Source organism: Loxodonta africana, chromosome 2 (assembly GCF_030014295.1).
Source record: "Loxodonta africana isolate mLoxAfr1 chromosome 2, mLoxAfr1.hap2, whole genome shotgun sequence".
Lineage (NCBI taxonomy): Eukaryota > Metazoa > Chordata > Mammalia > Proboscidea > Elephantidae > Loxodonta > Loxodonta africana.
The window spans coordinates 133874128-133879346 of record NC_087343.1 but is presented as its reverse complement, the minus strand read 5'-3'; the positions used below and the strand labels follow the sequence as shown (position 1 = coordinate 133879346).

The 5219-nt window shown below is 38.9% G+C and overlaps 1 pseudogene; it reads right to left on the bottom strand.

Moving 5' to 3' along the window:
* Positions 1-250: 250 nt before the first annotated feature.
* On the bottom strand, positions 251-1586 carry LOC100656169 (26S proteasome regulatory subunit 4-like; annotated as a pseudogene).
* Between the last annotated feature and the right edge of the window lie 3633 nt (positions 1587-5219).

The window sequence follows — 5219 nt, the reverse complement described above, 5'->3', positions numbered from 1 at the left end:
GTTTGTGAACCTATATCAATAACTTTTTTTTTTTTCCTCTAAAAGAGTAGCTTTATTGGGAACAGGGCTGCATGGTGAATGACACATAGGTGCAGCCCACTGGATATACTATACACCACAAGCAAAAAGGTACACAGAAATTTTGGCTGACAAAAATCAACTGAGATATGGATCCTCTGGGCAACATCCCCAAGCCCAGCCCTCTGAGGGCTTGAGAAAACTCTTAGTCACTTCTTGAAGGCTTTGTAGTTCACTTAGGATAGAGCCCCTCACGGGTGCCTTCTCATTTTTTATAAAGAACATTTTCTTTTGATTTTTTGAAGTCTTCTTTTGTGACTTTCATTCTATGTTCTCTCAAGGCCACAAGACCAGCTTCTGTACAGAGTGCTTTGATGTCGGCACCAGAGTGGTCATCTGTAGCCATGATCAAGTCGTCCAAGGTTATGATATCGGCCAACATCACCCTGCTTGTGTGAATCTGAAGGATGTGAGTCGTCTTCGTCTCTTTGGGCAGGGGGAACTCTATCTTCCTCTCAATGTGGCCTGGACTGGTAAGTGCTGGGTCTAAAGTTTCTATTCAGTTTGTGGCCATGATAACTTTCACATCTCCCCTTGAATCAAATCCATCCAACATGTTTAACAGTTCCAACATCATTTGCTGAATTTCTCTCTTGCCACCAGAATTTGAGTCATATTTTTTTTTGTCCCAATGGCATCAATTTCATCTATAAACACAGTGGATGGTACATGTTCCTCAGCAACTCAAAACAATTCCCACATGAGTTTGGGCCCATCTCCTAGTTACTTCTGGATAAGTTCACAGCCAACCACTCTGAAGAAAGTGGCTGAGGTTTGGTTTGCTACTCCTTTGGCTAACAATGTTTTACCTGTGCCAGGTGGGTCATAAGAAATCCCCCTAGGGGTCCATTTTAGAGGGTTTTATACTCATCTCTTCATAATATTCAGGGTAATTGAAAGGAAGTTCCACAGATTTCTTAACTTCCTGAGTTTGATTGTCCAATCTCACAGTTAGCATAGGTCTCCTGGGGGGCCTTTTCTACCTTCACTACCATAACCAGGGGATCGGTGCCATCCACCAGCACCCCTGTCACCACATGCACCTTGTGTTTAAGCAAGACAGAGCAGCCTGGCTCCAGCAGATCCTTGTCTGTAAATGAAAGGGCGCTGAGGTAACGTTCTGATCCCACTGTTGTAGACATGATGGCATGACTGTCATCGGTGATCTCCTCCAAAGTTCCTACCAACATCAGGGTCCCCCTCAGGTCATTCACCTTTGATCTCTCCTCCTCTTGCTTTTCTTCAAGTGGCTTCATTTGCCCTTGATTTCTAATGAATTCTTCTTCCATGAGAAGGTAGTCTTTAATTCTCTGTAGTTTCAATAATTTTAACTGTCACTGAGTGTGAGGTGCCACCAGTGGCAGTTTGCTGGTAGCATCTTGTCCTTTCATTTTCCTCTTCTTTTTCCCCATTCTAGTTGGTACTGGATGTTCATATTTCTTTTTCTTGTCCTTGTCATCCTTCTTGCCACCTCCAGGACCATGATCACCACTTTGACTTTGACTCATCTTGCCTCAGCCTCTGGAGCCTCCACTGCAGGAAGTGTGCCCCCCAATAACTTTTTTTAAGAATGGAGTAGTAATTAAAGGAAAAGTAGGAGTAATATATGGGAATTACGATTTATGAGTAACATTAGTACAAAAAACATTGCTAAGGATTTTGTATGGTCTGGTTCTGGAGTAGGTCCATGAGGGAGGTGGCACCTTGAGTTACCGTATTAGGTGACACCAACCCTAATGATGCCACCGCTCCTGGCTTTCTAATTAGAGATGCTTCTCGGACTTTTTCAGTGTTTATTTTGCCAGTGAAATTTTTATTAGGAAATGGTGTGACTGGAACCATGTTTTATCACAGATTGCCAACTAATAATAGAGAGGAAACTTCTAACATAGCTGTGGCTGCTTTTTTCTTCTTGTATTATTCCCAATTTTTTTTTAAACTTACCTGTTTGCCAGAGATACTGTTTGTGTGTATGTGTGTGTGTGTGTGTGTGTTTTATTCCCTTCCATCACTCCCCTGCAATTTATTTGGATTCCTTTCTCAGCTTACATATCCTATTCGCTCACTCCACATGCTCCTGCCTTCTCTCCTGCAGAAACGAAGGAAGATGGGAGAAGATTTCTTTGAAGTCCTTTCAGCTCCCACAAGAGTGCACGAGCTATCTTGTTATCAAATAATCATTGTAGTATGGCTGCAGACATAGCCAAGCATGTTAACCACAACTCTAAGAGCTTTCATCTTTATCTTTGTTCTTAAAAATCCTGTTTGATTTAATTAATAGATGACACCAGCAGGGTTGTTACTGCTATTGTTAAGTGTCATCAGGTTGATTCTGAAAATAACAAATCAGACCAAAAAAGACAGCTTGAGCCCATTGTTGCAGCCACTGAGTCAATCCGTCACGTTGAGGGCCATCCTTTTTTTCACTTACCCTCTACTTTACCAAGCATAATGTCTTCTCCAAGGACTAGTCCCCCCTGGTAACATATCCAAAGTATGTAAGATGAAATCTCACCACCCTCCTTTCTGAGGAGCATTCTGGCTGTACTTCCTCTAGCAGGCAAGATGCCAATAATCCTGATAAATCTAACGTTAAATATACTCTGAAATTGCTAAAGCTGTTATCTAAGCATGATTTGTATGGGCCTTTCTTTCTTTACAGGATACTTAGCAGTAGAAGGGAACCAGGTTGTTTTGCCTTTCCTCAGACTTTCAGACTCACATATGCCACAGTTTATTCAATAAATGTATTTCATTATCTCAAAGGCATCTGAAATCTCAACATATCCAAGACTAAATCATAATGTCCTCTTCACATTTTTTATTATTCAGTGGCTCTGTTCCAGTGAATGGTACTGCCATTCACTCAATTGCACAAGACCCAAGCGGAGAAATTGTGTTTGAGGACACACTACTACCCTTTGCCCTCAAGTCAAATCCATTACAAAGTCCTGCTTACTATATCTCCTAAAAATAGCTCACATGTATTTTTTCCTCTCTAATTCTATATCATTCTTATCTGTGATACCAAAATTTCTCATGTTCCTTTTGTCTCACTGTGGATCTATTTTCTACAAAGTAGTCAGGATTATCATTTAAAAATGCGACTCGGATCTGGGTACTTAGTACTCACATTCCACTCACATACACACATGCTTTAAAACCAGCAGTGGTTTCCTTTACTCTTAGGATCAAGTACAAAATCCCTGATATGTTATTTATGGTCCCTGCATGAGTCAGGCCCTGCCTTCATCTCAATTCTTATCCCATTCCTTTCTCTCTCTTTCATTCTCTCTGCCTTAGATTTCCAGAAGTGGAGGCTATGGCATAGGTTTCCAGAACCTATATTTTTGAAAAGTTTCTCAGTGTGATTTTGATCTAGCCATGGTTGGGAACTGCTGTCTTAGAGAACATCTAGGCAACATAGTGCAGGGACCTTCCAAATAACTTCCCAAGAGTTGATTATCTGTACTCCACCTAGGCATTTCCAGTGGGAGGGAAAGTCGCTACTTAAAAAGGCAGCATATTTCTATCTTTGTTAGAAAAATGTTATTAAATGGAACCAACACTGTATATCTCCCTTTACTGGCCTCAGTTTTCTCTGAATAGTATAAATTAGATCTTAATCTGCCTTCCAGAAGTTAGTCCTTCAAATAATTGAAGCATTTATTTTACCTCAAATATTTTTACTATATCAAACATATCCAAGTCCTTTAATAGTCCCTTAAATTATATGATTTTCAAAGTGCCCTTCTTCAGATACACTCCAGTTTGCCAATGTCCCTCCTAAAATTGTCATCCAGAACAGATCATGCTTCAGACAGTCTGATCATTTTAGGCTTCAGTAAAGCTATTCTTTTCCTAGTTCCATACTATTCTTGTTCCTTAAGATGACTTTATCTATAGAAACACTCTGTCACAAGGCTGCTTATTTTTATTGTTGTTAGGTCCTGTTGCATCAGTTCCAACCCATGGTGACGCTAAGTACAACAGAACAAAGCACTGCCCGATTCTACACTATCTTCACAATCATTGCTATGTTTGAGCACATTGTTGTAGCCACTGCATCAATACATCTTGTCAGGGGTCTTCCTCTTTTTCACTGACCCTCTACCTAACCAAGCATGAAGTCCTTCTGCAGGGACTGGTCCCTCCTGTTAACATGTCCAAAGTATGTGAGATGAAGTCTCACCATCCACAAAGCACTCTGGCTATAATTCTTCCCAAACAGACTTGTTCATTCTTCTGGCAGTCCATGCTGTATTCAGTATTCTTCACCAACACCATAATTGAAAAATATTAAAAGTAGAAAGAACCGTATAGATCAACTCAGTACCTGAAGGTATAAGAAAATAAAGTTACTTGCTAAAATGAATGGAATTATTATCAGAATTAGGGATAGGACTTAATTACCCCAATTCAATATTTTTTTCAAATTCTTTCTTACTCTTATAAAATTGCAAACATTTAGCAACAATTATATCTGATAAATGTCAACACAATTTCCTTCATTAAACACAAAATTTATGGGTGAAAATATCTTTCAATTTGACCTTCTTTTCTATAGTCATTGGCTGATTCTGTACACCACTGGTCAGTGATTCTCAGTAATAAGCTAGGGTGTATAGCATCATTCCTGCTACCTTTTACTCTAATATATCATGAATTTAAGTGGGATTGAATGTGATAACTGACTTGAGATAGCACTGACCTCTTCATATAGTCTTTCACAATTTAGTATCATTGCATTGTTCAGAGTGAGTAGATAAAGTTCTTGGATGTGTTGATGCACACACACTTAAAAAAAATTGTAACAACATTTCACTATTTCCAGTGCCTTACGTGGGAATCATTACCTTATTTTGGAGAATATTTGGGAAATGTTTTAGAAATTGTTTATTTTTTCATTGTAATTTTTCTAAGAAGAACCTCAATAAATTACTACATTCATGAAAATGATGATATGGAAATAAAATTAGATCTGAAGTCAGGGAAACTCAATTTAAATTTGAATTCTTCCACTATATGTAGGTTTGACATTGAAAAATTCATTTATCCTTTTCGAGACTCAGTTTTCTCATTTGAAAATATGCTTATGTCAAAGAATGATTGAATGACTATAAACACAAGTGTTGTGAGTA